This window comes from Bos javanicus, chromosome 4 (assembly GCF_032452875.1).
Source record: "Bos javanicus breed banteng chromosome 4, ARS-OSU_banteng_1.0, whole genome shotgun sequence".
Lineage (NCBI taxonomy): Eukaryota > Metazoa > Chordata > Mammalia > Artiodactyla > Bovidae > Bos > Bos javanicus.
The window spans coordinates 95,478,854-95,490,901 of record NC_083871.1 but is presented as its reverse complement, the minus strand read 5'-3'; the positions used below and the strand labels follow the sequence as shown (position 1 = coordinate 95,490,901).

Sequence of the window (12,048 nt, the reverse complement as noted above, 5' to 3'; positions counted from 1 at the left end):
ATCTGGAAGTTCACAGTTCACGTATTGCTGAAACCTGGCTTGGAGAATTTTGAGCATTACTTTATTATATAATGAGTGGCAAAATAAGGGGTCACTCCATTCTTGATAATAAAGGGACAGAGAGGGACAAATATTGTAACCCAAATGTTTCAAGGTGGAGAGTTTCTTATACCTGAAAGTGAAAGTTGCTCAGTCTATATCTGACTCTCTGCGATCCCTGAGACCCCATGTGCTGTAGTCCCCATGGAATTCTCCAGGCAAGAATACTGGAGTGGATAGCCGTTCCCTTCTCCAGGGGATCATCCCGACCCAGGAATTGAACCCAGGTCTCCGGCATTGCAGGCAGATTCTTTACCAGCTGTGCCACCAGGGAAACCCAAGAATACTGGAGTGGGTAGCCATTCCCTTTTCCAGCAGATCTTCCCAATCCAGGGATAGAACTGGGGTCTCCTGCATTGCAGGCAGATTATTTACCAGCTGAGCTACTGGGGACCGAGCCTTCTTATATGTAACAGGTATATTTATTTGATTATATGTATAAATAAAATTTTGTAGAGTACAAATAGTTTGCCATATAAAATTGTTATTCTAAGATTTATCAAACCATATACACATTTGTAGCCACATCATACCCATAGGAATCCTAAAATAATAATATTTTTTTAAAAAAGACATAAATTAGAATGATGAAGTTGTGTAGAAGTTATATGGGTTTAACAAAACTTTGATTTCTTCTTTTATATTGTTCCCATGGTAAAAACAGCAAAATTTCTGCCTAGATGGTAACATGTACCATTTGTTCAATTTCAGGATCCTTGACTGCTCTTGGGAACAAGTATACTGCTGTGGTATGAAGTGGAAGGTATAACTTGGAGCCAGATGAGGGGAAAAAAAGGTTCCTTTCAGAAGTAATATATTTATGTAATATATGTAAACATAAAAGTTATCCAAAAATGGTTTAATAATTTCACCAAGTAACCTAAATTTTACAGGCAAGTTCTTCATAGAACTACTACAAACTTTGTAGAACTCAAGCCTTCCATTGAAAAAAAAATTTAAACTTTTTAAAACAAATACAGTGAGGACAGCAAGCCACAAAGTGGACTGCAGTGTTACTCGTTGTTTGCTTTATCACCCATGGTACCTTGTTTTGCATCCAGGAGAGACTCAGAGAAATGTAAGGATGGATACTTATCATAATTCATTCCGTGTGGACTTTTAGAATCCAGGATAACAGCTTTCCTTTTTGCTTCAATAGTTACACTCGGATAGGAATCTGGAAAGTGCTGCACACAGGAATGGTGCTTAGTCAAAACTGGGCTCATCTCCAGCTCTGCTTAAGAGTTCATTGCTGTCTACAGGTGATATTGAAGGGAATGAGGAAAACAAACTTCCTTAATTAGTGTTTGGTGCCAATGACCTTAATTCACTATGGAAGAAAGAAATTACATTTCTTCCTCATTATATTCACGATGAATCTCTGAGATACAGGGATACCGGTTACTCAGTCAGAAATACGCATTTATTTATTTAAGAGAAGTAAGCACGTCATAGGAAAACTTTGAACTTAACAAGGGGGGAGAAGCTTTGTCACCATGCAGCACGCAGGATCTTAGTTTTCTGAACTGGAATCAAATCTGTGCTCCCTGCTGTGGAAACAGAGTCTTAACCATTGGACCACTAGAGACGTCCCTGAAAAAGCTTTTAAAAAAGGATCAAGCCAGTAAACCTAAGGAAAACAAAGTGGGTTGGGGAGGAAACAACAGTGAAGTGTAATAAGCAAAAAAATAAAAAAAGAATGAATAAAAATAAATATATTAGTGACCACTAAAAATTTGAGTTGCCTTTCCCTTTCAAAAAATTTTCAGACTAGGCTCAGAAAACAGAATTAAACTATGTATAAGAAATTAACTTCACACTTTTTATTTTATATTTCTTGGTACTGTTTGAAATTTTTTTGTATGTGTTTGTTTTATTTACATTTTAAAATTAAGCAAGAAAGAGAACATATATGAATAGTGGCCCAAATACTAGCCCCAAAACTCAAATTGCCAGAAAGCTAAGTGATGAAACTAATGTTACAAATCACTGTACATTAAGATTTCTTAAGGAAATAAAGAGTCAAAGTAAAGAGCTCTTGCTGCTTAAAATGAGTAATTTTTCATGTAAGTGGCTGTAACGCCAGCAAGAATTTGGTGTGGGGGATACATCAAGAATATAGAGTGAATAACCATAAAGAGAGATGCTTGGGTCTGAAATGTTTTCAAATCCTTAAAGGCAAAGCATGTTTGTAAGAATTTTAAAAACACAAATGCTAACAACGAATAAAAATAATATATTACCTATTCACATAAAAAAAAGAAATTAACTTCAAATAAAGTAACGAAGTTTGAAAATAAACAGGCAATTACAAAAGCATGAAACTGAAAGTGTTCATTGTTCAGTCATGTCGGGCTCTTTGTGACCCCATGGACTGTAGCCTGCCAGGCTCCTCTGTCCATGGAGTTTTCCAGGCAAGAACATTGGAGTGCGTTAGCCATTCCCGTCTCCAGGGAATCTTCATGACCCAAGGATCAAATGCGGATCTCCTGCATTGCAGGCAGATTTTTTACCATCTGAGCCACCAGGGAAGCCCAAAAACATGAATGGCAATATTAATATCAAATTCAAGGCCAGAAGCATTAGAAAGGAAGAAGAGGATGGAATGATTAAAGGCACTATGGCAGAGAATGCAAGATGCCTAGGCCATTCCTTGTCACCCTTGCTAGCAAATCTCATTTTAATTTGTCACAGCCATGTGTTCCAATACAAACAGATTATCTTCCATCCTCTTTTACAATTAAGGATGGACAATACATTGTAAGCAGAGGTCAGTGGGTTGGGCCTGGAAGTTATTCTTTTCTGTCTTTTTTTTTCCCTCTTCCTGACTGGAATATGTATGTTATGGCTGAAGCTGCAGGAACTATCTTGCAATGAGGACTTGGAGATAAACACCACTTACTAAAGGTGGTAGAGCAGAAAGACACAGAGAGCTTGCATTCTAAATGACCATGGAGCCCCATTACCAGTCCTGGACTTCTTTCACTATCAGGTATTTTTCATGTTTGAGAAAAATACATTTCTATTTATTTAAGCCAGTATTATCTGGGTATGATTTTACATGCAGCCAGCTCAATTTCCTGTGGTACAGATACAAACAGAAATAGGCACACACACATATATATATATGTTGTCAGCTATGGAGAACTAAAAAATAGCACAAAAGTTTTTAAAAAATCAAAATTACTAGAAAGACAAGCAGAATTCGATGGTAACTACTACTACGGTTGTCATAGTTGATATAATATGAAGTCAAAACAGATGAGAATATGGAGGACTATAATGATATAATCTACGTTTGTTATACAAGCACGTATATATGACTATATATGTGTGGTTGGTATATAGTATAAATTTTTACCTTACAAAAAGAGAATATGCCATCTCTTTATATGTGGATGGAACACTTTCAAAATCAATCATGTATTTGGCCATAAAAGACGAGAACATATTGTGGTTAGGGTGCAGAAGAAAGGTGATGAAACCAGACAGTCTGTTCTATGGCTTGCTGGCAGAGTGACCTTGGGCAACTTACTTCACCTTTCTAGGCTTTCTGTCTTTATCTATAGGGTAAGGAGCCTGGTGGCAGGCTACAGTCCATGGAGTCACAAAGAGTCAGACACGACTGAGCGACTAACACACACAAGGCTCATAATAGTTAGAAATGTTATCTCCTAGAATTGTTATGATCCCTTCTGGCCTAGCATTTTCCAGATTGATGTCAATTTAGCTACATAAAGCTGCTAGTGCTGCTTGTAACTAACTCAAGGTAGAGGTGCCAGGCCATCAGATGGCTGTCACTGGTCAGTTTCCAGTGAAGGGTCAGGGCAGGATAGAAGGTTAACATTTCTCCCTTTGGCTTCAACTGAACAGCGAACACAACACTGTCTAGCACGGAATTCAAGAGCACCAAAGAATATTAAATGGATGAATTGTTACTTGCAGGAAGAGAAACAGGCACCATGTTTCCAATTATTCTTCATTTCAGACAACAACTAGCTGTTTCCGTTGGCGGGCACAGTAGCTGAATGGGGAACACAATTGAGTAAACTCTGCTGTAGAAGGATGAATGTGGGCCAGTGAATTTTTTTGACACAGTCCCAGCTTTATTTTTGCTTATTGCTGGCAAGCTAATATGAGGGACATAAGGAAACAATTGACAAAAACTTCCTAAATAAGGCTTAAAGGACAAGAAGTATCTATGGCCCCCAACATATAAACTTTTGTACCAATAAGGATTGTTTGTGATATAAGGCAGAACCTCTAAATTTAGCTGCTGGATACAAAAAAGAAGAAACACATATCAATCTTTTTTTTTTTTTAAGTGAAAAAGGGAAAGTGAAAGTGTTAGTCACTCGGTCATGTCTGACTCTTTGCTACTCCAGCGGCTGTAGCCTGCTAGGCTCCTCAGTCCATGGATTCTCCAGGCAAGAATACTGGAGTGGGTTGCCGTGTCCTTCTCCAGGGATCTTACCAGCCCAGGGATTGAACCTGAGTCTCCTGCAGACAGATTCTTAACTGACTAAACCACCAGGGAAGCTCCCCCCGCCCCGGCTTTTTTAAGCTCACAAAGTATTACATTTTTTAATCATAAAAGTAAAATATTGAAATATGTATAATAATTTAAAATAGGTCAAGATAAGATAATTTTTATGAACAAGTACAGTAATATATGAAAATAGGAAAACTATTATAAATACAACAGAAAAAATATGTTTGTATATTGTAATAATTATTTCATGGAAGTAAATACAGTTTTTGTTATAAACTGTGTTGAATGTTTATATATTTTTAATAAAATTAAATTTTATGAAAAATATTATATAAATAAGAAACATTAAAGTTTTATTCCCGAACTGAGATGGAAAGCAAAACTGAACTGAAGATAATAAGTTTATTTTAGGTCACAAACCATTGATAAACTACCTGATGTCAACTGGAAATGAATGGGGTATTTGTTCCTTTATTTTGCAGGACCTGTAATAGCGTCAGCAGAGTGGTATTTATGTTTTTGCATATTTTTCTATGTTTCGTCTCAAACATGTTGATGTACAAATATATAAACTGAAGGTAGTTAATTTTTCAGTCCAGAATATTTCCTAACTCTAATTTCTCTCAGCATTATCTTAGCATATCAATTGTTCACCAATCCCCACTCCTTCCTCTCTTTAAAAAAGGTTTTGTGTGATTACGAAATCAGCTCTCATTTTTTCTACTTAGAATGACCTTCTCGCCAACTCTGCACTCATAAACATCCTTTCTCAGCCTTTGCTTAAGCTGTTGTTATTCACAGAAGCTCCATCTTCTTTCCATGTGTAAGAGAACATCAAACTCAGGAAGAAATTTTTTTCAACTATGGAGTTTCAGACTTAGATACAATTCAAACAATGCATTCATTCCCAGATGAAGATACATACAGGGTGCCTGTCTTTCAGGGAAGAAGACAGACTGGGGAGGAAATCAGAGAGAAATGGAAACAGAGGAGAGAAAGGCAGAGAACAGACTTCCTCTGTTTGAATTGTACTAGAGGCTGAGATTCTCTACTCTTTCTGTAACCCTGTTGATTAACACAATTCTATCAGGGCTACATGCAATTTAAAAAATTCAACTTGGCAGATAGTAGTACACATTTACTGGATTAAATTGATAAAATCAGTGTTAAGAACTACATTAACATGATGAGAAGATTCTCTTTTTGTTCTAGAAGATCTTTTGTTAGGATTTTTTTTATTCTAAAAATTATCTTCCTAAAATTTGTATGAGTCTATCTAATCTTATAAGGCACAGGCTCATCTTGCATTCCTGCCTGTACCCAACACATGGAGGTCAGATACCTTGAGCTGCCCTTATCCTCGTGATGGGAAGAAAGGCCACAGAGTAATTTTAAAAGATAAAGAAGGATTAAGAAAACCGGAGAATGGGTTCTGAGGAAAATGCAACCACATATGAAATCAGGAATCGTTCTTTCCACGTAATTAATAAAGCTTTTTGGATCTTTCTTGTCCCCTCGTGCTTGTTTTTCCCTTCATCAGGCAGGGAAACTCAATTTTGTCTATTAAGAATGCCATCTGCCTCTCTGAAAAAGGACAGACTGAGTGGGGTGGTGATGGTGAGGGGAAAGATGGGGGATTAAAAGTCTTTAAAGTTTGAAAAGGGAGGAAAGTGAAGACTGAGAAAACTAAATTTGTCAGTTTCTTCTTCAAACATCACTTCTGGTTACAAGATAATTTACAGTAGATGAAGACCATGTTTTTACAAACCTAACTCATATCATCATTCTAGTCTCTGATGTCTCTCTCTTCCATTTATTGGTCAATAAAGAAATTCATCTCACCCAGAATCCAATCCTCTAAAATGAGTCACAACGCATGACTCAAGCTTCAACTAGAAACAGTATTTTTCCTCATATTAGATTTAATGTTTCCTTAAAGATTGGCTTGTAGGTGAGTTTCTTCCCCACTCCTAGGTAGCTACAGATTTTGGCAATACTGTGTCTGTTGTATGGATACGTTTGTGTGTGTGTGTGTATGAATAAAACATAATGTATATATATATAGTGTTTGAATAGTATTATAATTATAATCACATGCCTAAAGAAAATATTGATTTTGCCAATTCACCCAAAGAAAGGACAAACTAACTAAATACCATATCATGGAATACATCTGACTTTCATTTTTAAAATCAAGTAATTTTCACTGGAATTTTACAAATTTGACTTAGTCATTTCTTATATGCTAGGGATTGAAATCTCCCTCAGACATTTTCATTATTCATCATAGATGTCAAACATTACACAAAGATTTATGGTGAAATTAGTACTGTGGATCAAGTATAAGTGGCTGCTCCCCAATTGCATTTGACAGCATTTCTATCTTTCAATGGTTCTTGAAAAGTCTAACATTAGGTTTGTGAAAGTCAGAGCCTTTCTAGCTGCAGTTACTGTAAGAGAAATTTTTATGGACATTCACGGTGGGCTGCCATCTATGGGGTCGCACAGAGTCGGACACGACTGAAGTGACTTAGCAGCAGCAGCACGGTGAGCAGGATAGCAGACCTGAATTCATACTATCTAACTTTCTGGGTCTGTGGTGCAAGTGGTAAAGAATCTACTTGCCAATGCAGGAGATGTAAGAGACTCAGGTTCGATCCCTGGGTTGGGAAGATCCCCTGGAGGAAGAAATGGCAATCCATTCCAGTATTCTTGCCTGGAGAATCCCATGGACAGAGGAGCCTGGTGGACTGTGGTCCATAGGGTTTCAAAGAGTTGAACATGACTTAAGCAGCTCAGAGGTTAAAGCATCTGGGAGAGCTGGGTTCGATCCCCAGGTTGGGAAGATCCCCTGGATGAAGGAAATGGCAACAAGATTTTCCAGTATTCTTGCCTGGAAAATCCCATGGACAGAGGAGCCTGGTGGGCTATATACTCCACGGGGTAGCAAAGAGTTGGACACGACTGAGCGATTTCACTTTCTTAGCAACTCAGCACTCACGCATAACTTTGTGGGTCATTAAGTATCTTCTTCTTCCCTTCTCTTCGTCGTGTCCGACTGTTTATGACCCCATGGACCTCCACCGTCCATGGGATTTTCCAGGCAAGAATACTGGAGTGGGCTGCCATTTCCTTCTCCAGGGGATCTTCCCAAACCAGGGATCGAACCCAGGTCTCCTGCATTGCAGACAGACGCTTTACCGTCTGAGCCACCAGGGAAGCCCTCATTAAGTATGGTCACTGTGAAATTAATCCTTGCACAGCTGTATTGTGTGTACTCATTCTGACTCTTTGCGGTTTGCCACTCTGTGTGGGCTGCCATTTCCTCCTCCAGGGAATCTTCCCAACCCAGGGATCAAGCCTGCATCTCCTGTGTCTTCTGCATTGGCAGGTGAATTCTTTATTACTGAGCCACCTGGGGAGCCCCACAGCTCTATTAATGAACCCCAAACCAAATGCTTCAAAGGTTCTTTTGCTTCTGGTCAAAGGTGTAAGGTTCACACTCCTAGGTCTCGCATTCGCAGCCTTTCTCCACTGGCTCCAGTCTATGATCCTACTCCCTCCCTGCTGTCCTGGTCCCACTTGTCTAGGCACTGCTCCCCAAATGGACCCTGTGTTTCTCCACCCTCAGGAATTGACTCAAGCTCTTCTTCTCACCTGGAATAGCTTCTTCCTTTTGCTCTACAATTCTTTGTGTAAACTTTGTGTATTTTATTTAAACAAACTAATGCACGACTACCTCTTCTTTAGGAAAATATTTGAACAATATAGAAGTGTGTGTACAGCAGAAACTGCAAGCTCCTATGAACTCTAGCCCTTCCTTCCCCTCCCCTATCACCTGCTGACGGCACTCCATCCTCCCAGTTTGCTTGTATACTTCCAAAAATTTATATTTGCATTTAATACACTTGTAGTTTTGTTCATTTCATTTTTAGGCAAGTAGGGTTAAACTAAATACATACTCTGGTGGCTAGCTTCCTCCTCTTCAAGACCTATATTAAATTTCCCATCTCCCTGGAAGCCCCCTGCACCCAGCTCACTGCTTTAGCATCCTCCCCCATCCCTCATTACCCGGCCTTGAACTTTTAACTCTTGGTATCCATACCACTCTTTTGATTCATCTGTTTATATGACACTGGGTTTTTAAACTATATTATGTATAAGTTTTATCACTGGAACATAAAGTCTTTGAGGGCAGGACCTTATCCTCATCTTTCATGATGAGGATTTAGAACTTTCAGTTTAGAACTGTATTATACACAAAGTACGTATTCAATTGCCTTCATGGATCATAGCCTTGTGGTGTAGGGGGGCACTTGCATAACTCGATGAGTTATGAGTCATGCTGTACAGGGCCATGCAAAATGGACAGGTCATAGTGAAAAGTTCTGACAAAATATGGCCCACTGGAGGAGGCAATGGAGGTACTTCAGTATTCTTGCCTGAAGAACCCCATAGACATTATGAAAAGGCAAAAATATATGACACCGGAAGATGAGCCCCCCGCAGATGGAAAGATGTCCAACATGCTACTGGAGAAGCGGAGGGCAATTACTAATAGCTCCAGAAAGAATGAAGTGGCTGGGCCAACGTGGAAATGACACTCAGTTGTGGATGTGTCTGATGGTGAAAGTAAAGACTGATGCTGTAAAGAACAATATTACATAGGAACCTGGAATATTAGGTCCATGAATCAAGGTAAACTGGATGTGGTCAAGCAGGAGATGGCAAGCATGAACATCTACATCATAGGAATCAGTGAACTAAAATGGACAGGAATGGGTGAATTTAATTCAGATGACCATGATATCTACTACTGTGAGCAAGAATCCCTTAGAAGAAATGGAGTAGCCCTCATACTCAACAAAAGAGTCCAAATAGCAGTACTCGGGTGTAACTTCAAAAATGACAGAATGATCTCAATTCATTTCCAAGGCAAACCATTCAATACCACAGTAATCCAAGCCTATGCCCCAACAATTGATGCTGAAGAAGCTGAAGTTAATGAGTTCTATAAAAAGCTACACCTTCTAGAACTAACACCAAAAAAAGATGTCCTTTTCATCATAGGGGATTGGAATGCAAAAGTAGGAAGTCAAGACACATCTGGAATTACATGCAAGTTGACCTTGAAGTACAAAATGAAGCAAGGCAAAGGCTAACAGAGCTTTCTCAAAAGAACATGCTGGTCATAGCAAACACCCTTTTCCAACAACTCAAAGAGAAGATTCTACACATGGACATCACCAGATGGTCAATACCAAAATCAGACTGATTATGTTCCTTGAAGTCAAAGATGGAGAAGATGTATACAGTCAGCAAAAACAAGACCTGGAGCTGACTTGGCTCAGATCATGAGCTCCTTATTGCAAAATTCAGGCTTAAACTGAAGAAGGCAGGGAAAACCACTAGGCCATTCAGGTATGACCTAAATCAAATCCCTTATGATTATACAGTGGAGGTGATGAATAGATTCATGGGATTAGATCTGGCAGACAGAGTGCCTGAAGAACTATGGATGGAGGTTTGTAACACTTTACAGGTGAGAGTGACCAAAACCATCCCAGAGAAAAAGAAATGCAAGAAGGCAAAGTGGTTGTCTGAGGAAGCTTTACAAATAGCTGAGGAAAGAAGAGAAGCAAAAGGCAAAGGAGAAAGGGAAAGATATATCCAAGTGAATGCAGAGTTCCAAAGAATAGGAAGGAGAGATAAGAAGGCCTTCTTCAATGAACAATGCAAAGAAATAGAGAGAAACAACAGAATGGGAATGATTAGATATCTCTTGAAGAAAATTGGAAATATCAAGGGAACATTTCAAGCAAGGATGGGCATGATAAAGGACAGGTTCTGTAGGGACCTAACAGAAGTGGAAGAGATTAAGAAGAGGTAGCAAGAATACATAGAACTATACTAAAGATCTTCAGTTCAGTTCAGTCGCTCAGTCATGTCCAACTCTTTGCGACCCCATGAATCGCAGCATGCCAGGCCTCCCTGTCCATCACCAACTCCTGGAGTTCACTCAAACTCATGTCCATCGAGTCAGTGATGCCATCCAGCCATCTCATCCTCTGTTGTCCCCTTCTCCTCCTGCCCCCAATCCTTCCCAGCATCAGGGTCTTTTCCAATGAGTCAACTCTTTGCATGAGGTGGCCAAAGTATTGGAGTTTCAGCCTCAGCATCAGTCCTTCCAAAGAAATCCCAGGGCTGATCTCCTTCAGAATGGACTGGTTGGATCTCCTTGCAGTCCAAGGGACTCTCAAGAGTCTTCTCCAACACCACAGTTCAAAAGCATCAATTCTTTGGTGCTCAGCTTTCTTCACAGTCCAACTCTCACATCCATACATGACCACTGGAAAAACCATCACCTTGACTAGATGGACCTTTGTTGGCAAAGTAATGTCTCTGCTTTTGAATATGCTATCTAGGTTGGTCATAACTTTCCTTCCAAGGAGTAAACGTCTTTTAATTTCATGGCTGCAATCACCATCTGCAGCGATTTTGGAGTCCAGAAAGATAAAGTCTGACACTGTTTTCACTGTTTCCCCATCTATTTGCCATGAAGTGATGGGACCAGATGCCATGATCTTCATTTTCTGAATGTTGAGCCTTAAGCCAACTTTTTCACTCTCCTCTTTCACTTTCATCAAGAGGCTCTTTAGTTCTTCTTCACTTTCTGCCATAGGGTGGTATCTGCATATCTGACGTTATTGATATTTCTCCCAGCAATCTTGATTCCAGCTTGTGCTTCTTCCAGCCCAGGGTTTCTCATGATGTACTCTGCATATATAGTTGTGCTCATTTCACATGCTAGCAGGGTAATGCTCAAAATCCTTCAAGCTAGGCTTCAACAGTATACGAACTGAGAACTTCCAGATAAACAATCTGGATTTAGAAAAGGCAGAGGAAGCATGGATCAAATTGTCAGCATTCCTTGGATCATGGAGAGAGCAAGAGAATTCCAGAAAAACATCTACTTTTGCTTCATTGACTATGCTAAAGTCTTTCCCTATGTGGATCACAACAAACTGTGGAAAATTCTTAAACAGATGGGAATACCACAACACCTTATCTGTCTTCTGAGAAACTTGTATGCAAGCCAAGATGCAACAGTTAGAACCGGAGATGGAACAATGGATTGGTTCCAAATTGGGAAAGGAGTATGACAAGGCTATATATTGTCACTCTGTTTTTTTAACTTCTATGCAGAGTAGTACGTGATGCAGAATGAAGGGCTAAATGAATCACAAGTTGGAATCAAGACTGCCAGGAGAAATATAAATAACCACATATGCAGATGATATTACTTTAATGGCAGAAGGTGAAGAGGAACTAAAGAGCTTCTTGATGAGGATAAAAGAGGAGAGTGAAAAAGCTGGCTTAAAACTCAGCATTCAAAAACTAAGATCATGGCATCTGATCTCATCACTTCATGGTAAATAGAAGGGGGAAAATGGAAA

The 12,048-nt window shown here is 39.3% G+C and overlaps 1 protein-coding gene across 2 annotated transcripts in view; it reads right to left on the bottom strand.

Moving 5' to 3' along the window:
• Positions 1–12,048, bottom strand: part of MKLN1 (muskelin 1) — a 392,081-nt gene that overhangs the window by 331,003 nt on the left and 49,030 nt on the right. The gene's annotated exons all lie outside the window — the stretch shown is intronic.